The 11961-nt window shown below is 37.0% G+C and overlaps 1 non-coding gene across 1 annotated transcript; it reads left to right on the forward strand.

Annotated features, from left to right (window-relative positions):
- Positions 1-10805: 10805 nt before the first annotated feature.
- LOC141699577 (small nucleolar RNA R71) lies at positions 10806-10912 on the forward strand. The gene has a single exon (XR_012566024.1). It is a non-coding gene; the product is annotated as a small nucleolar RNA R71 (small nucleolar RNA).
- Positions 10913-11961: the final 1049 nt, after the last annotated feature.

The raw sequence follows: 11961 nt of genomic DNA on the forward strand, positions 1-11961 counted from the left end.
TATTTATCAGCGTCTTTATTGAGTTACCTGTTTTATTTGATTTTATGCGCGTTTCAATGTATTTTACGTGTTTTTGGGATTTTCTAGGAATTTAGGGATCGTTTCCGTTTTTCAAAAATCAACGGACCGGGACCCCACCGGGACGACAAACCCCACAAAAATCGATGTTTTTATTTTATAAAATTATTCGTATTTCAAATACCCCGTATCTTTGTATTTTTGAATTATTCGTAATTTTTGGGGAATTTTGATATTAATTTTGTATTGTATCGTTTTAAAATTATTCCCCGTAATTATTATTTTGGGGTATAAATTTTGTATAAATAGCTAATCATAAATTATTTTATTTATTTATTTTATTAAAAAAATTCAGAGAAAAAAAAAAGAAAAGAAAAGAAAGATATCAAGAACAAGTGGGGGTGAGATTCATTCACAAATAAAGATTGGATGATATTGGGTGATTCAGGAATCCGTTTGAAAAGCTCTGATAACCAAATCAAAGCTCTCATCGAGCCCGTTCTAGTGGTATCAAAATCTTGAATTGAGGTATAATATTTATAAAAATCGATTTTTGGGGTATTTTGTTCTTGAGAAATTCGTTTTTGAATTTAAGTGATTGTTTGATGATTTTGTTGACTGATTAACGTTCTTGGGATCCTAAGGATCGGTTTAGTATATTAATTCGTTAATTTTGATTAGGATTTCATTGAAACCGAGTTCTTGGTTTTGTAGTTTTTTTATTTTGATTTTGTGAATTGTTCGTGATATCTGGAGTGATTTTGATCATAGGTATCGATTCTAAATGACATGAGCTTTAATTTAAGATATAATTCATTGTGTTTGGTTGAGTTTTAAAGGTTTTGGGTAATTGATCGGAAAAGTCGAGTTTGGTGACCGGAAAATCTCTGATTTTGGCCGGAGATTGTACCCTGTTGTTTGATTGTTGATGTTGATGGGATTTCCGGATTATTGGACTCGTGTTACTGTATATCGCACTGAAAACCCGATCAAATCGGGCTGTTTTAGCCGTCACCGGAGCTTGGCCGGAAACGGTGCCGGTCACCGGTTTCTGCACTTGGTCCGGCCAGTTCTTGGCAGGACCCGACTGTCCCCTAACCCGACCCGGTTGGTTTTAATTCCAACCCGGGTTTGATCCCTGAAACCCCAACCCCCAATCCCCAATTCTGTTTCTCAGTTTTTTTATTTTTAAAAATATTTCAAAAATCCTTTTTTCTTATTTTCAAAAATCATTTTATTTACTTCTAAAATCATTTAATTATTATTTTAAATACTAAAAATTATTTTCTTAATTATTTTAAATTCCTAAAATTATTTTCTTTAATTATTTTCAAAAATACAATTTGATTTAATTATTTATAATTAATTTTAGTTAATTATTTATGAATTTAATTAATTGATTAAAAATCAATTAATCAATTAATTTTATTTATAAATAGTTAAATAAATGTATATTATTTGTAATTAATTCAAATAATTCCTAAAAATTATTTTTAGGCTTTTAAAAAAAAATTATATTTTGGTATTTAAAAATCAATTAATATTATTATTAATTGATTTAAATCTATTTATTCCTTATTTTATTAATAATAATTAAACCGTTGGTCCGTTTAATACGAAACGAACGCGTACAGACTCAGAAAAATATTGCGCTTTCAATAAAAATACTTTTGAGACCTAATTTCTATTGTATTGCAATGTCATTTGATTTGTGTATCAGTTTGAGTCGGTGTTTGATCGATAAATGCTAATATTGAACTGATTTTCATTCTGAACGCACTGAGATGTACCTTTTAATGATTTGACTTATGTATTACATGAAATATATGATTACGTGTTATACGAATACCATGATTACGTGATACGTGATATACATGCTATCTGTTACAGTTTTAAAATGCCATGCTAGTTATAAACGATCGGGTAGATGTCAAGACGTATAGTTACGTCGATTGAGTTTAGTTCTGTCTCTTAAGATAGTCCTTTTGTTTATAGAATCGAGTAGCAAGGAGCGCAGTCAAGTGTTAGACGGAGATAGTAGCCAGCAGTTAGAAACAGAGTTAAAGTAAGAGGTTATTGAGCATACCAGGCAAGTACCCCTAACTTCACTTATCGTTCAAGTGACGTTCATTTCTAATCATATTATGCAAGTACCCCTAACTTCACTTATCGTTCAAGTGACGTTCATTTCTAATCATATTATGCAAGTACCCTAACTTCACTTATTGTTCCAGTGACGTTTATTTTGAATCTTATTATGCAAATATTTATATGTTCACATACCATTCAAGTGTTACTGACTCTGAATTTATCCTTTCAATTTCTCTACTATTCTAAGTTCCGAATAGTTAAATATTTTTACATTTCGCTATAACTTACTCTATACAGTGAAGCTTTGAATTGAGACTAGCGAATAACTAATTGTTCTGGTTATTTCGCCATTGGTTGTTGAGAAAACTCCGGACCATGAGAAATGGGGAGTTATGTGGTTAAGGATGTTATTTGATTCGACTCCTTTGACGGAAACTGGTTTTATGGGTTGGATGGTTGCGTAAGAGGCCGTGGCGGCGGTCCAGTGTGAGCTATGTGTTATACAGGATATAACACCTTGCTAGGCCGATATGTGCCTTGGGTACCTTTTGTTTAGTTGGATATGCTTCGGCATACCGTGTTGCTCCGCGGCTGATCACCGGCGGCAACACACCGTCGTTCGAGGATTCCAATCCCAAAACATAATATATTGCAAATGTTGTTTATTATCAAATTTATATCAGTTTTGATACTGTTCAGTTATTGTAGTTGGTTTTGTTCATCAGATATACTGTTGTTATTCCAAATCATAAGCTATTTACTACTTGCTGAGCATTTCTTTCGCTCATACTTGTTTCTTATCTTGATTCTTTCAGCTAGGCCAGGGCAAGCTTAAGTTCCAGGTCTGACCAGAGGTTATGTGTTTGTAAATAGTTGGTGTGTTTCCAGGTAGACAGTTTGGGATACTTAATTAGTCTAGAGGTTTGTAATAAAATTTGAATAAGTTGTAAAACTAATTAGACTATGGTTTGTAATAACACTTGATTTGTAGTAGTGCCTGTTCCATACTATAACCTGTGATCGATCCAGTGCAGGTAAAGGGGTCGTATTTATTATATTATTCCGCTGTGATTATTTTATTTTAGTTTATTGGCGAGTGACCCCCAAATCTAGACCCCGGGTTTGGAGGGCGTCACAATTTCGGCAGAATGTTCAAGTGAATGTGGCTGAGAAAGGTTCTTCCTCCAAGCCGAAAGGTATTAAGAAGAAGAAAAAGGCTCAGACACAGAAAGCTGTGAAGGCAGTGGGAGTTCAGGGTGGTGTGAAAAAGCCTAAGGGAAAGTACTTCAGATGCAAACAGTCAGGTCACTGGAAAGAGGATTGTCCTCTTCCTAAGAAGACAAACAATACTGGTATGTCTCTTTCTCTAGTTACAGAAACATTTATAGCGGCTATATCTACGAGCACTTGGTGTGTAGATACAGGAGCCACTGATCATGTTTGTAATTCTATGCAGGGGTTCCAACTATCCAGAATGCTTAGAGATTGTGAGATATACGTGTTCATGGGAGATGCTACGAAAGTAGCAGTAGTTGCAGTAGGAGTTATTCATTTATCTTTTGGTTCTGATAGGATTTTGGTTTTGAACAATTGTCTTTATGTACCTTCTTTTAGAAGGAATTTAATTTCGGTTTCTAAACTTGCTTTGGATGGTTATAATGTTTGTTTGGATCGTAATGTTTCTATTATGATGAATAAACGAATTATATGTTCTGGTACATTGCAAGACAATTTGTATATAATTAATCCTAGTCAACCTGCACTGCAACTGCAATTTAGGGAATTGAACAACACATCTTCTAACTCTACTAAAAGAAAGGAACCTTCTAGTTTGATCCAAACATATCTTTGGCACTTGATATTAGGTCATATTAACTTGAGGAGGATTCAAAGACTGGTAGTAGACGGGCCTTTAAGCTCATTGGCAGTGGAGCCATTTCCAGTTTGTGAATCCTGCTTGGAAGGTAAAATGACTAATAGGCCTTTCAAGGAAAAAGGGAATTGAGCCAAACAACTGTTAGAATTGGTTCACTCTGATTTATGTGGACCGATGAAAATCCAAGCAAGAGGTGGTTATGAATATTTCGTCACTTTCATTGATGATTATTCTAGATATGGGTACGTTTATTTGTTGCACCGTAAGTCTGAGTGCTTTGATAAGTTCAAAGAGTACAAAGCTAAAACGGAGAAGCGACTTAATAAAAGTATCAAGTCACTACGATCAGATCGTGGTGGCGAATACTTGCTTGGAGAATTTAGGGAATATTTATCAGAAAATGGGATATAATCCCAGTTAACTGTACCAGGCACACCCCAGCAGAATGGTGTAGCAGAGAGAAGGAACCGGACTCTTTTAGAGAGTGTTAGATCGATGATGAGTTATTCGGATTTACCCAAGTCATTTTGGGGACATGCCTTAGAGACAGCAGCTTATCTTCTGAACTTAGTACCTTCTAAGTCGGTTCCTAAAACCCCCTTAGAATTGTGGACCGGGGATAAACCGAGTCAAAGACATATTCGAATATGGGGTTATCCAGCATATGTGCTGAACAAGAACACGGCTAAGTTAGAATCTCGTACAGAAGTAAGGTTGTTTGTAGGCTACCCCATGGAAACAAAAGGATATTTATTTTATAGTCCGAAGAATCGGGATGTCATTGTTAGCACCAATGCAAGATTCTTAGAGGAGGAATATATAATGAATCACAAACCCATGAGTAGTGTTGTTTTAGAGGAACTAGTGGGAGGGACAAATAATACCCATGAAGCTGTAGTACAAGTAGAACAACCACAACATAATGTACAACATGTCACTAATACTGCACCACTGCCTCGTCATAGTGGGAGGGTTGTTCAACAGCCTGATAGATTCATGTTTTTGGGTGAGTCTTCAGACTTGGTCTCTGGTGAACATGATGATGATCCCCGTACATACGAAGAGGCAGCACAAGACAAAGATGCAGATCTTTGGAAAAAGGCGATGGAATCTGAGATAGAATCAATGTATTCTAATCAAGTCTGGGAGCTCGTGGAACCACCCAAAGGTATAAAACCTATTGGATGTAAGTGGATCTACAAGAAAAAGAGGGGATTAGATAAAAAGGTGAAAGTCTGGAAAGCAAGACTTGTTGCGAATGGGTATACTCAGAAAGAAGGTATCGATTATGAGGAAACCTTTTCACCGGTAGTCATGCTTAAGTCAATCCGTATTCTTTTATCTATAGCAGCTCATCTCGATTATGAGATTTGGCAAATGGATGTCAAGACAGCTTTTCTTAATGGAAGTCTTGAAGAAACCATCTATATGCAGCAACCAAAAGGATTCATTAAGAAAGGCCAAGAGCATCTGGTATGTAAGCTTAAGAGGTCTATTTATGGACTTAAACAAGCTTCTAGAGACTGGAATATTCCTTTTGATCAGGCAGTCCAGTCATATGGATTTGATCTAAGTCCAAGTGAATCGTGCGTGTATAAAAAAAGTGAAGGTAATGCAGTGGTTTTTCTAGTACTATATGTAGATGATATTTTACTCATTGGAAACAATGTTGAGATGTTGTCATCAGTAAAGGCATGGTTGTTCAAACAATTTGACATGAAGGACTTAGGTGAAGCGGCATACATCCTTGGGATCAAAGTTATAAGGGATCGCAAGAAAAGGATGTTGGCTTTATCTCAAGAGCCCTACATTGATGAAGTATTAGCCCGTTTTAACATGCAGAACTCCAAGAAAGGTTTTCTACCTTTTAAGCATGGAGTTGCTCTATCTAAGAAGCAGTGTCCTTCGACACCTAAGGATATAGAGAGCATGAAAGCAGTTCCTTATGCTTCAGCATGTGGAAGCTTAATGTATGTTATGTTATGTACGAGGTCTGACATCTGCTTTGCTGTAGGCATGGTTAGTAGATATCAGTCGAACCCAGGTCAGGAACATTGGAGTGCAGTAAAAACTATACTCAAGTACCTGAGAAGGACTAAGGAGTATATGTTAATTTACAAGGCCTCAGATCTATTTCCTTTGGGATATACTGATTCAGATTTCCAATCAGATAGGGATAAGAGGAAATCAACATCGGGATATGTTTTTACTTTGGGAGGTGGAGCCGTTATATGGAGGAGTGTAAAGCAGAAATGCATTGCAGACTCTACCATGGAGGCCGAGTACGTGGCAGCCTCTGAGGCTGCCAAGGAGGCTGTATGGTTCAGGAACTTCCTTTTGAACTTAGATGTGGTACCTAATTTGCCTAGGAGCTTGACGGTGTATTGTGATAACACTGGTGCTGTGGCAAATTCAAAGGAACCGCGAGACCACAAAGCAGCTAAACATATTGAACGTAAGTATCATCTCATACGAGGAATCGTAAAGCGAGGGGATATAGTTGTGGCTCATATATCATCATAAGACAACCGGGCAGATCCTTTCACAAAGAGCTTGCCAGCCAAGGTTTTTGACAAGCATGTGGAAGCGATAGGAGTCAGATGGATGGACACTTAGATTTTTATGTAATAGTGGATTAAATAAACACTGATGTACACATAGAATATTTTGAGTATAAGTGGGAGATTGTTAGTGTATACTAAAAATATTTATTTGAAGTATGTACATTTATTTTTGGCCAGTTTATTTGAGAATCATTTGAATGTTTACATGTTGTCTAATATTATATATTGTGAACAATCTAGTATCAAATGGGATACAGAATATTAGATTGTTAAATATGGTTATATAATATAATAAGGTTCACAGCACAGGTGGTGTTGGACAATCCACCGGTATGGCTGTAGTATTATTTAGATTAGTTTATATTGACTAATTAATAATGCTAGTATACTTTGTGTATATTGAACAAGATCAAATTTAGAATTGTTCCCTTAATACTGATTAAGAAGGAGAACTAAGATTCTATGTTATTATTAATGCTTAGGTTCTTAATCCGGAAATAGTAATTGACACGTGTATATTATTTACATGCTTTGATTTATATATGAAATAATTCTTTTGAATTATATCATTATATTTTGGGTGATGGAATTATATACATGGTGGATATTATTTATTGAAGGAATCCATGTCCTGATAATATTCGGGTTAATGATGTCCCCTTGAAAGCTCAAAAAGATTTAATTATATGAAACCCTGCAGGTGGAATTTATTCTGGCATAATTAAATAAAGGTTGAGTGGATGATCAAGGATAAAAGATATTAATTAAATAAATTATCAGTAATTTATTTAATTAATGGATATATGATATTTTAAACATGGGGAATTTAATAAGCAAATAATATTGGAACCGAATTAATTAAATTACGGTATTAGGAAAGGTAGTGCAAATATTAATTCTTTAGTGGATTGAATTAATATTTAATTAAATTGGGCTAGGCTCAAGATGTAATTAGAAGGCCCAACCTAATTATCCATGGTCCCTATTGTAGCCTATATATATTCTTATTCTCTTCTTGCTTGGAATTGTGTGAAAACATATTGTAGCCACCAAGGAGCAAGAAGAGAGGATAACTTGAGAAGACGGAGGCCACACTTCGCTCAAGGGAATTTGGGAATACAATAGAAGAGCGTGGAATCAACCATTAACAAGGTAATCCTCTTTTCGTAATCTTTATCGTAAAACGTAGTAACACCCTAAGTCCGTGGTTCCCAACAGTGACAAATGGCCCCATGAAGTTAATTCCCAAAACATCAAAGACTTCAACCACAAGAAGCTCATTAAGAGGCATATCATCCCTCTTAGACATATTACCCACATGCTAGCATTGATCACACTTCAAAACGAATTGATGCGCATCTTTAAACAATGTAGGCCAGAAAAATGCCGCTTGAAGAATATGAGATGCGGTCTTCTCTCTACCATAGTGACCTCCATAAGCAGCCGAATGGCAAATCTCGTAAGATCCCCCCCCCCCATTTTGCTATACGAAATATATCTCCTTATGATTTAGTCAGCTCCCTGCCTAAACAAGAATGGCTCATCCTATATATACAACTTTACTTCATGCGGAAACTTCTTCCTTTAAGCAGAAGACAAGTCTGAAGGCGTAATATTACTCACAAGGTAGTTCACAATGTCAGCAAACCACGGTTCTTCATCTTGCACCCCAAACAACTGCTCACCGGGAAAAGATTCATTGATCAACGTCTTATCCTGTGAAGTAGCACTTGGATCTTCCAAATGAGAGAGATGATCAGCGACTTGATTCTCAGTACCCTTTATGTCCTTGATCTCTAACTCAAATTCCTGAAGTAAAAGAAACCATCGAATAAGTCTAGGCTGCGAGTCCTTCTTCGAGATGAGATATCGAATATCAGCGTGATCAGTGAAAAATGTCACCTTCGTCCCAAGTAAATAAGATTAAAACTTCTCAAAACCATAGACAATAGCCAATAGCTCTTTCTCAATAGTAGTATAGTTCAGTTGAGCACCATTGAGGGTCTTACTAGCATAGTGGACCACATGAAATATGTTGTTCTTTCTCTGTCCAAAAACTACTTCGACTGCATAGTCACTTGTATCACACATCATCTCAAAAGGTTCATCCCAATTAGGTGTAGTTATGATATTTGCCGTGATCAAACTCTTATTTAACATCTCAAAAGTAGCTAGGCACTCGTCATCAAACTTGAACAAAACATCTTTCTCTAAAAGATTGCACAAGGGTTTAGAGATCTTAGAGAAGTCCTTGATGAAACGCCTGTAGAAACCCGCATGACCAAGAAATCTACGAACTCCCTTAACAGAAATTGGTTAAGGAAGATTTTCGATAACCCTCACCTTGGCTTTGTCCACCTCAAGACCTTTACTAGAGACCTTGTGCCCCAGAATAATGCCCTGTCACACCATAAAATGACATTTCTCCCAGTTGAGAACCAGATTGGTCTCAACACACCTTTTAAGAACGGCGCCAAGATTTTGCAAGCATTCATCAAAAGAATCACTAAACACAGAGAAATCATCCATGAACACCTCCACATTCTGACCAATCATGTCAGAAAAGATGGCCATCATACATCTCTGAAATGTGACAGATGCACCACACAACCCAAAAGAAACTCGTCTGAAGGAAAAAGTATCAAATGAAGTAACCATAGAATCGACCAACTCCACTTTTAAGCACTCCTCATTTTCAGTCAGGAATTTCATGGTATTAAAAACATTGAATATCACATCCTGATCCAGCACTCGCATAGTGAGCTCACCCTTCTGCGCATCAATCTAGGTTAGGCCAGTAGCCATGAATGGTCTTCCCAAGATTATGGGAATCTTCTTATCCTCCTCAAAATCAAGAATTACAAAATCAGCAGGAAAGATGAGTTTATCAACCTTGACCAAGACATCCTCCACACTGCCTCGTGGATATGTAATAGAACGATCAACCAACTACAAGGTCATATAAGTAGGTTTTGGATCAGGTAAGTCCAACTTCTTGAAGACTGACAAGGACATCAGATTGATGCTAGCTCCCAAGTCATATAACCATTGTCAAATGACACCTTTCCAATGGTACAAGGAATATTGAAGCTTCAAGGATCTTTAAGCTTCAAAGGCAACTTTTGTTGCAGCACAACACTGCATTCCTCCGTGAGAGCAACTGTCTCTAAGTCATAAAGCTTCACTTTCTAAGAGAGAATATCTTTCATAAACTTTTCATAACTAGGCATCTGTTCAAGAGCTTTAGCGAACAGTATGTTCATATGAAGTTTCTTGAATACCTCCAGAAACTTCTCAAACTACTTATCCAGCTTTTTCTTCTGTAGCCTCTTATGAAAAGGAGGTGGAAGATAGATCTCTTTCTCCCCTGTATTGCCCTCAGGAGGAGTGTGTCCCACAGTAGTCTTCCTTGGTTCCACTTCTGCTACCTTCTGCACTTCTTCTTCAGCCACAGCTTTATCTCCTGAATCTTGAGATTTTTCGGGGTTTGCAACCTTCCCAGACCTCAATGTAATTTCCTTTACCTACTCATTCACTTCCCTCTTTCCTGGCACTTCAGTGTCACTAGGGAGTGTACCAGGTTGACGATTTAGCAAGGCATTGACATTTTCCTAATTTGATTCTCCAAGGTCTTGATAGAAACCGCTTGGCTTTTGTACATGAGCCTCAACTCCTCCAATTCAGATTTTTCATTAGATTGTTGCAACTGGAGTTGTTGTCTTGGTGCATATTATGGTTGCTAAAAACTAGGAGGGTTGTATTGCTTTGCTGCATACTGCTGATAAGGCTGTTGAACCGTATTCTGAGTATTACTACAGCTGAAGTTGTGATGATTGCGGTTGTTGGGATGACAAGTGGCTGGAACTGGCTGCTGCGACCTCTGAAATTTGCTCATGAATTGAGTTAATTCACTAGAAATACCACATTGCTCCGTCTCATGGGCACCAGCACAAAACTCATAGACACTAGTGATCTGATTAACTCCATAATTAGCCAAAGAATCCACCTTCATCGTCAAAGCCTTAAGCTGAGCAGCTATAGCAGTAGCTGTATCTAACTCTATAATTCCTACTACCTTTCCATGAGGTAATCTCTGAGTAGGATTCTGGTATTCATTGGCAGCCATCAGCACAATCAATTCATAAGCTTCATCATAGCTTTTAGCCCATAAGGCTCCTCCTAATGTTGCATCAAGCATGGGTCTAGAAGTAGCACCCAATCCATTATAAAAGCAGTTAATAATCATCCAGTCAGGAATCCCATGGTGAGGCCACTTTCTAAGCATCTCCTTGTAGCGATCCCAAACCTCACATAAAGATTTTCCAGATTGCTGAGCAAATTGAGTAAGTGCATTTCTGATTGCATCAGTCTTCGCCATGGGAAAGAATTTAGTTAGGAACTTTTGTGCAAGATCCTCCCATTTGGTGATAGACCCTGGTGGTAGAGAATGTAACCAGCACTTAGCTTTATCCCGCAGAGAGAATGGGAAAAGCCTCAACTTAATAACATCTTCAGAAACTTCATTGAACTTAAAAGTGTCGCAGATCTCGATGAAATCTCTGATGTGCATGTTGGGGACTTCTGTTGGAGAACCCCCCAAACTGAACTAAGTTTTGTATCATCTGAATCGTGCTTGACTTGATCTCAAAGGTATTAGCCGAGATGGCTGGTCGGACAATGCTAGATTGAATATCATGAATCTTCGGTTGAGAGTAATCCATCACAGCCTTCGTATTCGCTTCTGGTTCTCCCATTGCAATAATGCTTCTTCTTCAACTTTCTCCTCGACAAGAACTTCTTCAAAAACTTCTTTAGCTACTACAACTTCTTCCTCAGCTTAATCCAGTATTCTCTTACGAGACCGAGAACGCGTATGCATACACGCTCGCTAGAGTACCCGAAACACAAGGAAATAAGTAAGTAACGATGTCTGAGTCAATGAACTTTAACGACCACTGATGATAAACACATAAACTAAAAATTAACACCGAGTTCCCGGCAGCGGCGCCAAAAACTTGTTAGGACTAAAACACGCACTAATATTCACGCAAGTATACGTGATCGCAAGTACTATAAAATTATTTCTAGTTCATTCCCATAGAGACTGGTTTAGGTCAATTTCAATTAATGCACTTATGCAACAATGAAATGGTTATTATTCATTGCTAAGACGATTAACTAATTGAGATTGTTTATAACTATGATTAACTAAAAGATTATATTAAAGCACATTAATTAGAATTGTTTTACTATATGACATAAACATGAAATTCTAACTTCATTACTACTTCATTCAATAGCCTTTTTGTTCTTAACCTTAGCATGCGATGGTGATGACACTAATCAGATAACATGAAACTGATAAATGCCAACTTTCGTTGTCCAATACTTCTTATTCTATTTGAAATTTCC

The sequence above is a fragment of the Apium graveolens genome, chromosome 11, assembly GCF_009905375.1.
Source record: "Apium graveolens cultivar Ventura chromosome 11, ASM990537v1, whole genome shotgun sequence".
NCBI lineage: Eukaryota > Viridiplantae > Streptophyta > Magnoliopsida > Apiales > Apiaceae > Apium > Apium graveolens.